Source organism: Ascidia mentula, chromosome 1, assembly GCF_947561715.1.
Source record: "Ascidia mentula chromosome 1, kaAscMent1.1, whole genome shotgun sequence".
NCBI classification, from domain to species: domain Eukaryota; kingdom Metazoa; phylum Chordata; class Ascidiacea; order Phlebobranchia; family Ascidiidae; genus Ascidia; species Ascidia mentula.
The window spans coordinates 14,635,691-14,647,860 of record NC_138566.1 but is presented as its reverse complement, the minus strand read 5'-3'; positions in this window follow the sequence as shown (position 1 = coordinate 14,647,860).

Genomic DNA, 12,170 nt, shown 5'->3' with positions numbered 1-12,170 from the left:
TTATTGTAGGTCTTCTCAAGTTCTTGCACAACCCGAACCTTGCACACGACCCTGACGAAAATGTTATACTGGCGCATTCGAAATTAATTCTAATGAAGCTTTTTCCTACTGATGCATCAACATCAACAAGTGAAGTTTCCATCAGCAGCGAAACAGCAGCCGCACATCCAAGTCGTTGCCACCGACAAGCATTGAATCGAGAGCGAGCATTTTCTGCCGCAGGATACATCGCAACGAAATTGCGAAGCTGATTCATCAATTAATGCACTGACATTTCTTAAATCAAAGTGTTAATTATCCATTTTGTTTTTGCTGCGTTAAATACAAAAAAAAAAACATTACAAACCTGTTAACTCTGTTTATTTTTTTTACGTTTTGTAGCTTAACCTTGGCGAATGTGATATTACTTGACGGGAACTTGCTACATTAAATGATTGCGGGTGTAATAGACACATTTTAGTCGTTTAAATCACGCAATTACGCACGAAAAAAAAAATTTTTTAGTCGGGATCCCGGAAACTTATTTTTTTATTTTTCGAATCCCGGGAAGTAAAAAAATCCGGGAAATAGACGAACCCTAGTCTACCCTGCGTAAAAGAGTTCATAGGTTTTGTGGGCGCCAGTGTTTTGGTTGAATGAGCGCAAATAAACAGGCTGTTGAACATGTAGCTTAGAAACTACCGGTATTTGTGATTTTCTGTTATTCTGGTCAAAATTATATTTCAGATAACTACTTTTAATCACAGAAAGTACCCTCCTCTATACAATGCATTCAGCATTGGTCTGTCCATCACAATAAAAACTGACAACATACATATATGTAATTATAAAACCTCCTTTTCCTTAAACCAAACATTTGTGAAGTATTTTTTCAGTTTCACATTGTTTAATGCCCTGTTGTAGCTTTTTTCACATTCAGCATTAGCAATTCCACTCGTAAATGCTAAAACTTCAATCTTGTCAAGACTTGTTTGAATGTTCCATCATGAATTGCTTTTTACTGGTAAGAATAATGGCCCAGTACTTCCAACATAACACAAATAGACTACAGTACAAATAATTGTAATCAGAGTTTTTAAAGACAATACAGTGAAGATTACGTTTCGTTTGGATTTACTTTCTCTGGTGATGTGACTGCGCGATCCCATTATGTTTGATATGTGGGAAAGAGGTATGCAACAGTGCAATGGTTTCAGCTAAGCTGTAGCGCCATTTCGAAACAAACCACCCATCATTCAAAAACAAGAAAAAAGATTATTTCGTTCGCCTTCGTAAAGACGATACCGAACAAGCAAATTTCATGAAATGAGTATTAACAGAAGTGAGCTACCTGTAGCTGAGCTCGTAGCCAAGTCAAAGCAGCCACATACTGCAGCAGAGAAAATAATATTATCGGCTTGCAAGATTATTGTAAATGAGATGCTTGGTCCTGGTGCAGTTAAAGTAGTTAAAATCCCCCTCTCAGACAATAATACAATTGCAAGACGTATCGAAGACATGTCTGCGGAAAATTTTCATTACAAGTAGATGAGTCAACAGACATCAGTGGACATGCTCAACTCTTGGCAAACGTACGTTTTGTGGATGGAGATTCTATTCAAGAGAAAACTTTTTGTTTTGCAAGAGACTGCCTGAGAACACAACAGGGGAAGAAATATTTCGTTACTTCAGATTATTTGACTTGAATGGCAAAACTGTTTTGTACAGATGTAGCAGCAGCCATGGTCGGGCGTCACAAAGGTTTTGTAAGCAGAGTTAAGGACTTACACACTGCTTTTTGTACCGAGAAGCCTTGGTTGCAAAAACTTTGCCAGCAGATCTAGCTTCTGTGTTTGGCGCTGTTGTGAGGATGGTAAAACAAGACGACTGAAAAGTCGCATGTTTTCAGCTTTATGTGACGAAATGGGAGCAGATTACACAACTTTACTGCTTCACACGGAAGTCAGATGGCTGTCACGGGGAAATGTCTTATCTAGTGTTTATGAATTGAAAAATGAGCTCTAACTGATGAAGGCTTTGATGCGACAAAGTTAGCATACATGGCCGACATATTCCAACATTTAAATGAACTAAACATACGGATGCAAGGCCGAAATGAAACTTTCCTCACCAGCACAAACAAAATAAATGGACTTCGTTCAAGGTGCAGGTTTGGCAACAACATGTGAAAAATACAGTCATTGTTACGTTCAAACTTCCCTTCTGTTACCAGATTTTTTTTTTTGCAGCGCCTAATTTTTTTTTTTCATCGCGCCGAAAAGCGCCAATTTCGGCAAAAACAACACGCCCAAATTTTGGATAGAGAGCAAAATGTATTGAAGCGTATTTTTTATCCAAAATAAATGCTAAAAAGTACAATTCTTGTAAAACATGACTTGTATTCAAAAAATATGTTAAAAATCAAAATTTTTTAAAACATGACTTTTCACAACGTGGTATATTTGACATTTTGTACGTTCTGTGGATTCTATTTATGCTACGGATAACACTGCAGCCTGGCGTGGGAGACCATGTGGTGGGCCCAAATGAGGCAAATTGAACATCGTGTGCGCCATGTTGGAAGGTCCCACTTTGCATAGAGCAGATGCGGAAAGTGTGATATTAGAAATGCAACTTTTTTTAGTCTAAATTCAATCATTTACGTTTTTTTTTTAGCTATTTACGATATAAACTTTTGGACTTCTGGAAAGTTGTGTGAGTGGAATCAGGTAGCCTAAATTGGATTTTAAAACAGCATTTTTAAACATACCAATATTCACAAGCATGTATTTGCTTTATACAAATCTCATTTTATAAACAAACATAAAAACGAAATTGAACAGAAACAGAAAATTTAAAAGCAGTTTTTGTTTACTGATGCTTAAATAGTACGAGCTTATTCAATTTTTTTCCTATTTTCTCCCCTGTAACTTTTGTAGAGTATTCTTTGCCCAAGTGGTGCAACCTGATCTTGCAGTAGCATTTGGAAACAGTCTTGATCAGTCGAAAAGTATGGTTTTCCATAACTGCACATTCAAACATGTGCTCATCTATATTTTGGAAAAGCTGTGAGACATTACTGATGATGATACTGCATCAGGTAGACCTCTGCAGTGTGGCAAGTTTTCATCCAGTATGTTTAGCATTCTTTAGAATCGTTTTTCTGTTTCTTCACAGATTTTAAGTACACATTGTGCTAGGAAGTTTTCTGAGCCATGGGAATTACAACATAGCGGACAGGAAATTATCTTTTTTGCCATTTTGGAAACATATCGTGCAATGTATGATATTGCACTTTGTTTATGATCTGACAAAACTGAAAAATTGGGAACATCTGCATAGTCGTGATCAATCATGGAAGGCTTTGAATCATTTAGGTTATATTTTCGCATTAGAATGCTTTCAGTTATGGTCATTGAACTTGTTGTGCTTCTGCAGGTATCATCTAAAATATTTAGAATGCCTGTACAATCTTGTGTGCAGTTTCCATTCCCACCTTTGATGCTACTACGTACAAGCAATCGCTTGTATGTGTTGTGACAGCCACCTGATGAACTGACTGCATTAAAAAACAATTCCAAATGATCTTGACTGAATTTGTAAGTCAGAAGATATTTTAATGGCGAGTTTTGTTCCTCAACCAATTCGGAAAACAATCCTTTTATACTTGACACCATCACGAAGCAACACTATCTGGCCACTTCTGTGCAATTTACTTTCCACTGGATTTTTTGCTGCCTCTGCTCACAATAAAGTTTTTTACCTTCATTCAACATTGCATATACCTTGCATTAACATATTTGCAAAGGTGGCCCTATTCAGTTATTATTGAAAGTATATATATATATTTATAAATCCTGTACTTGCTGCATAACTACATCGAATACTGAAGAAACTTAAAAGTTGTTTTATTGTTTTAACACGGTGTATGTTTTTTTACTCCAAGAAAGCATCAATGTCGCAGTAAATTGGCCAACATGTAATGTTTCGCATCACTCATACTTGTGGAAAGTTCTTGGTTGTTGTCGTATAATTGCCGACTCTTCATCCTCACTGTGACGTCTACTTCAGTGCTCCTGGTGGGCACAGACGTCCACTCTCGTGCTTCGAAGTATATTCAAAAACGCGCCTGTCCAACAAGTTTATTTGTACAAACAAAGCCCTTGCTGGCTTCAATTAGCGGGATGTAGTTACTTCACGGGATTAGATGGATAAACTGGCGGACGGTTTTCTAAAGGAAATATTAGGCCATAAACACAATAGAAAAATGCCGGTTTCAACAATATAACATTCTTACCGAAACGTTTGGACCAGGACTTTACACTTTAGACCAGACATATTGTCACAACAAAAATCATCACAGGAATCAGCGTGCGCAGTAGGTCGGATCATACACTGACACTGATCGGCTGCTACTCCCTTTCAAGTTTTCGGAATGGTATGCATCAATGTAAGTATGTTGTTTCCTGGAAATGTATTGTGGTATGGTATACTCTAGCATGTACACCTCATGAATACAAACACATCTATGATTAGAGAATATTGTGTTTCCTCTAGATCCGCCAGGAAAACTCGTCCAAAATTGATGGGGATAGAGCATTTCCAATCAAAGCAGAACACTTGGTTCTATGCAAATTTATAGTTTTGCCTGTAACGCCCTGAACAACTTCCCCAAGATGATTAACTGCGCAAAGACTAGAGTGGCAAGCCACGCGAACTGCAATTCAGCAATTTTCTGAGATACATCAGCGACATTGCTGGTGCATCCAAACTTAAACAGCGTGTTAGCACCAACAAGGGCACATAAATTGTCGATGCAAATCGGTGCGATGAGCTCTCACATCACATTTGCAATACTTGCACAATACCTTTGTTATGTCGTTCTCCGACGGCTCAATCCACTTTCTCAGTAGGTCATCGTGCAGCCAATTTTAATTGAAACTTTTCTTGTATTGCGCCCACTTTACAAGTAACGCGTTGTACGTTCATTCATTCATTCATTACAATTTAACAGTAGTACAGTTGTCGGCTACATGATTATGATGTCATAGTTGTTTGTGTCGTCATTTTGTTGTGTTTATGAGAGTTGACTCATTGTGTACTCAGTTGAATAGTAATGTCGTGACGCATTTATTAAAGTATGGATAAACTTCTGATATTTACAAAACGCGCCCAAAGCGCCAGTAACCCCGTTTACATGACGGTTTAAGACAGCTTCGAAACTGACTCGCCGATCCGACTCTCTCGTTTTCGGCGAAGAGAAAAAGGCAAGCGTCTTAAGCCGTCCAAGTCTCGTCATGAAATATATAAGTGGCATAAAATACATTTTCACCTAAAAACCACCAACCTGAAAATCCAATTGATCTGAATGTTTCCGTTTCATGCCCTGCCTTGAAGTTGATGGCACAGATGTACTTGGTGGGGTTGCTGAATCTTCTTTGTTTAACATAATAAATAAAAAAAAATAAATATAAATACCATGTCTTCTAGAACAGGGTTATCTTGTGTAAAATCAAGCACAGGTTGTGATGATCGGGAAAAGTTTCCAACAGTCCCGCAACAAACCATACTTGTTGAAAGTGCAATATATTTATAATTTATACCAAAGTCACTCACATTTTATGCCTCAAATGATCCTGCAAAATTTTAATGCTCTCATATTTGCAGGTTTTTAGCAGCAGCCTCACTCTTCCATGCCATCGTTTCATGCAACATTTTCTTTTCGCTTCTGGTCTTTATTTATAAACATTTTAACAAACAAACTGCAAACAAAATTTGTCAACCAAATATTAATTAAATGTTGCATGAATATTAATTAATTTAATTTATACCATAGGTAATCAGTATATTCATAAATAATCATGAAATAATGTACAAATATCAAAACCATCAACATCATTCATTACCTGCAAAACATTAACTTTCACCAGAAAATTTACGACAACTTACCATAAAACAATCAATTTACAAACAACACTAGCTAAAATTGCCTGATATTAACTGCAAGAAGTCGAATAACCAACAAAAACATGTTTTTGCACCAAGCAGACTAACTAGCAAACAAGGCGTCTGACGGAAAAGTTAAATCAGATTTAACTCCGCCGTCAGCCGCTTCAAGCGAGAAAATCACGCCGTCACGGCATGACGTCAGCTGGTGTGAATCCCCCGCCGCTTTGAAACCGCGCCGCCAGCCGTTAACCGCGTCTGGTGTGAATCCCGCTTCAGCCTCGATCTAACGCGATAAGTCAGCTTAAACCCAATTGCGACAAGAGGCGCGAAGAAGTTAGGTTTAGGTAATTTGTTTGTCAGGTTGTGCGTTTAATATATGCTGTTTACAACAAAACTTTAAAGTAATAAATTAGTTCTAGTACAACTACGTGAGTATGCTGTAGGGGTTACAAAGATGTGCTTAACTCCAGTTTTATTACATTAATTTTGATTAATATTGTGCAAGTGTTGAATGAATTGTGCAAATATACAAAAAAGCAACATTCATGTGAGGACCTAAGTTGCATTTTGGAAACCTGAAGGAAACAAATGCAGTTCAGGGTTGTTGACACTTGCTTGAAAGAAGAATGATGTATCGGTAAATATGAGACTCATGTCCCTATTGATGTGACATGTACATTTTCCATCACAAAAAGAACATTTTTTTAGTGACTGAAACTATTATTTGGCTTAGCACAGCCATACACTTGTGTTTGCTGCTGGATGTGCTATAATAGAACAAGTCAATGCAAACTGGTTGTTTATTCAATTTTACTGCATCTTATTTATGAAAGGATTATGTGAACAACAATCAACCATAAAATACAAAGGCAGGTTTATATAAATCTTTTCTGTTAAGAATGCCATGACACAAGAACTATCACATCTTCTGTATATTTGTTACAAATTAATCAACATTGGGCTGCTCTGAAACATTCCATCCAGCCTTTTCTGACACCCAATTGTACATGGGATTACGGGATTAGACAGCTTCTGAAAAGGACCTTGTGAAGAAGAAAAGAGACAATTAATACAACTAAACATACAGTTTTCAATTGAATGCCCTTACCATGGTGTTGTTGAAAACATTCCAGGGAAATTCAGCCTGTTAGTTTAATCAGAAATTAAAAAATATATTGGTTGAAGCAGGCTTTCTAGTTAAATCATCTATGATATATCTGGCAAAGTAAACTCACATTATCATCAAGGACCAATTTGCAGCAAGCCTTTAAAGGCGTAAACTAACTGCCAATAAAACAGTAGGTAAACGAACGTGTTTATTGTAACTAATGAAAACTGTGTAGTTTTAAATGGCAAAAGAACATTCATTGCAGCCTTTTCTTTTTCTACTGTAGCTTGCGCAATTGTAGACCCTTTTAGCTTGCAGTTCGGGATAGGAGAAGTCAAATGAGGTCAGTGGTTTTGGTGGGCTTATTTTCGATGCTCGGGGATTACATCACAATATAAGTAGTGAAACAATGCACCACGAAAATACGCTTCCCACCACAGTTTACAAATTACATCTGCGTTAATCATTAACCTTCAAATATTTTAGACTCGCTGACTACGTCGCCGAGTCCGGCACACCACAAGATAAAAACGAAATCAAAAACTGAACGTACCAACTGTGGGGTGATCCATTTCTTTACTAGCCTGGGGTTAGTGGTTCTATCAACGTTCCAAAATTCATATGCATTTTTAACATGTCCTACAGTAATATATGTCTTATTGAACTTATTCAAACAGAAACGGGATAAATTAGTTGTCTCTTAACATAACAAGTTTAACAGCAGTACAACTTTATCTGTACACCCTACAACATGTCGTCTGCAGCGTACCTACAGGATTCCCAATCGCTGCTTTGCTGAAGCTTAAGTCTGTTTGCGTGTTCTTGCTGATATAGACTACTGAATTAAAAGCTCCGTGAACAGACTTCTTTATTAATGGAAACACACGATTGCAATTACCAGGTGGCTTAAGTTTAACTTGTTTCAAGCGCGTTTAACACGTGACTGAATTGCAGCGAATTAACTAATTTAAAAGACCGTGCGAACGTTTACAGCGCGATGGCAAGAATAACGACAGGGCCGAGAGAGTACGAGCGACTGAGAGCGTAGACAAGACTAGACTAGCGACTGAGTGAGCGAACAATTACTACGAGGGCGTTTTATAACAAACATTCAGGGAAAACGTGGTTGTCCAGCAGGGTATCAGCAGCTTGCTTTCCGTCTAGTGTTCCAGTGTTGAATTTCAGGAAACATGCGGCGTGGTCAGAACTAGACCAAGGACAACATGCGTGTTGCTACACGTCCCAAAGACGCATGTGCGGATGAATACAAACACTTTACTGGTGACGTGTGATACATGCTAAAGTTTTTTATTGTTTCACTGAGAAATGGAGGACAGTCAACAACTGTTTGTTAAAAGGTTCGGGCTCGGCAAGTGAAGGTTAACCACACTTTTACAAGCGTTCAGCTAGCATAGTAAAACATAGCCTTGTTTGTTGTGTTAGTAAGGCATTTGCCAGAAATCAAGTTTAGGACAATCGGTACCCTTTAACAGAACCAATTTGTTGTAAGATTGTCTTTGCTATCATGTAAATCATAACTCCACAACTAGATCCATCTGGCTGCTGTTCTCTATCAAAAGTCACCACAGAAGCAATTTTCTAACCAAACATGACGGCTAATAGATAATTAACCATCGTGGTTCCTTGCAAGGTATTGACATTGGATCAATGTAGAGCAGTGTTTTTCTTTGAATATCAACACAGGGTATAAATATCAGCCGTTTTTGCTGCCAAATATTTGTAATGGACACTCTTTTTTGGTACAGTGGAACTTGCATATATGGTGTGTTCAAACATGCAAGTTAATTGCCATAGGTAGCTGTTGAAAAATCGGCTGTCATGCTATTGCAAAACATAAACTTGATGTGCAGGCAATTTGTCATTGAAGGAGTCTGAATGAGATCCATTTTGCAAAGTTTTTTTTGTAGGATTATAAATTTTCATAAAGCCAGTTTGCCTTGGTTCTGCTGGTTTTAGGACACCGAGGCTCCTTCATGATGAGGACTTAAGTTTAAAACTTTCAGTTGTTTGTTTTTTCATTTTATCACCTTCTTTGGTTGGTTTTGTAGATATGGGGAAACGTTTTCAAAATGTGTCTTGTCATGTAAAACACAATACCTTACTTGTTCCAACCGTTTGGCAAAAATTCCTTGTGTAAAATAGTAATTATCAGGCCAGACAGGGACCTAAATCTGACATGACATTCTTTCAAAACACGATTTTGTCTCTCTACGCCATTGTTTGTGCCAATGAGAACCTTTACCGATCGGCTCGATGCTTCCACAACATCGCTGAAATGCATTTATGGTTTACCTCATATTTTATTTTGAATGTTTGTTACCTCCTGCAAATTTTACAATGCCCACCTGCAAAAACACTCTCAATCGCATGTATTTCAGCATCACATTTGTCAACCATAAAAAAGTTTGATTTCTAAGAAGGCGACCAACCTTTTAGGACAGACAAAGCCTTTTGAGTAATGAAGCTGGCCACAACTTGGTAACCAACATTTGTTTTCACACAAAGAAAAAATAAAGGAAGAGCATACTTGGATGTTTTGTAGGTAGCAAAGTTTTTTTGGACATTGGTTTGATCAATCTGTGCCAACCTGTATTTTGAAAAAAGCTCCGTAGTAGTGGTTTCGCACATCCCGTTTGGTAGGATAAAATCTCCCATTTGAAAGGGCGGGTCCATCTTCATTTTTGAAGAGTTCATGCGCTACATACTGTTTCAGGCGTCTCAAAATTTCCTCAATACTGTTTACTCCTTAAGTGACCAGTTCATCAAAATAATTAACCCTTGATGTTTTGTTTATTTTTTTTTTTTTGCAATTAACCTTTGATCAATAGGTTGTAGAAATCCAGCAGCCTTTATTTTTGGAAGGTAGATATAATTTTAAGTATTTAATTACACAGGATTTTAAACTTGTCCTACGACATGACCTGAGTGATCGGCATCCATCATCATTAATTATTAATCGATCTTTAATTATGGTGCTTATTTTGACCTTGCTGAATTCATCTTTTGGGGATGCCTTCAAAAAAGTGCAGGTATAAGAAGTAAAAACATACCCAAAACTGTGGAAATTTCATAATTTTTTGAACAAATATAGTTGCCTTTGTTTTGTAAAGAGATACTGCCTGTTTTTGTTTCTTTATTTTGTTGTGATCTTTTCCTTCCAAACACACACTTTTGAAAATTTCGTCACCCCCACAAAACAATGTGCCAAAATGTAACGTGTACATATGCCAACAAGACAGCAGTTTGTACGTTTATTGTTGTAATGTGATTTTTGGTTCGAATAATTTTACAAAAAGCAGAAGATTGCTTCGTTCACTGAACATTTGCGCAGATTTCTGTTTCCCACATTTATTTTGGATTCGCATATCTCGACCTAGTGGTAAATAATCTGTTCAATAACGCTCGTGTCGGTACTCCAGTCTGAGAGAATGGAATAGTAATGTGCTGTACGACAAAAGTATGTTTTACATATTGAACAATATATTGGGTAAAATTAGCTGCCTGGTGGTCATTGCAATAAGAATCCTTTGGAGGACTAATCCATTTTTCTTCACGTGACATCTCTCTCTAGACTCGATGTGCTGCTTCACTGTCGCGTTTGACTGGTTCGGAGCCAAACTCGGACCACGCTGCATTGTAGTTTTTCATCGACTTTATACGATCGTTATATTTTATGCGTATGACTTTGCCACTGATAATGGTTTTCTGGAAACTAATCCCGAATTCTTTGTCCCATTTCAGGCTGTAGCTACTTTTGCAGAATATATCGTTATCGTTTTGCACTGACCGTTCCTGAAACGTGCAAAATTTGATTTGTGTAGAGGTAGACATGGGTAGACAGAGCGCTACTTATTGTCAGCTAGCATGAATGATGTATACGACGTCATATTTCTCATTATGTTATGTTGTGCTTTCGTGGCATCAACTGTATTTTTATTAACGTCGAATAATACGCCACGAACCCATTTTAACCCATACGGCGAATAACGCGCTGTTCATTGTATGCACGGAAGACAGCTAAATATCCGGCTAATCATATTCCGTGACACTTCCAGAAAAACAGCTGTCTTTTCAAATGAGTCACGGATCATGTATGCATTTTCTATATAAGCCACACATCTTTGGGTAAAAGATAGAGAAACATGGAGTCACATAGAGTCATTTTTAGAATTATTAAGTTAAGGACAAACAGACATAAACTTAAGTTCGCGTGGTTTGTAACGTTTTGTTGTAATACTTGTGCGTAACCTTGGTTTAGATAGTAGCCTTTTTATTAGGAGTCAGATATAATATTTTGTGTAGACGTTTTAAAGAACGCCCTACAATGATAAATGTTCGTCCGTTCTAAACATTTGGGAAGTGCCCGTACCTATTGTATTGTATCCGGTTGATGTCGGGACAAAACAATAGCACCGCAATACTGGGAACTGTTCTCTAATATGACGTGATAGATGCAGTTTCATTGACTAAGCATTCAGATTACCACAAGGTAGACTTCACGATGTTTACACAAGAAACGTTTGTATAACGTCTTTTGTGTCATCACAAATGTATCTATTAAACGCGTGTTGCATAAAAGAATGAACAAAGAAAAGAGGATAGAGAAATTAGCCTAATGAAAATTCTTGGAGTGGAAAGAAGGAAAGTGATGTCTGTAATTTTGTTTTGTCAGAAAAATCTTTTACACACTTTACATTTACTGCGTAATGCTAGCCATTTTGTCATATGTTGTTTGTGCATAACAAGTTTGAATTTTTTTAAATATGCTACTTTTGGATATACCATATGTTATGGGGGTCTACATATGCTATCTACAGTAATATAAATTACTTAATGGTTGAAAGTCACCATCTTGTTCTATCAGCCCATAACCTACTTCAACCACTACTTCTGATTTTATTTCGAAAGGATGAATTCTGTTAACAAAGCGCCGAGGTATACAAGTTGGCATGATTATAGACTTTTTCGTGAGTTTTACCTTTATTGGGAATAACACATTTCGAATATGGCATTAGGATTTGTTACCCGACCCCTAAGGGATACCTACAATTTTTTGGGTTCCTTTAAGATGAGGCAGATTTGCAATCATTGCCCTGTCCGGTTGGTCCTTCGA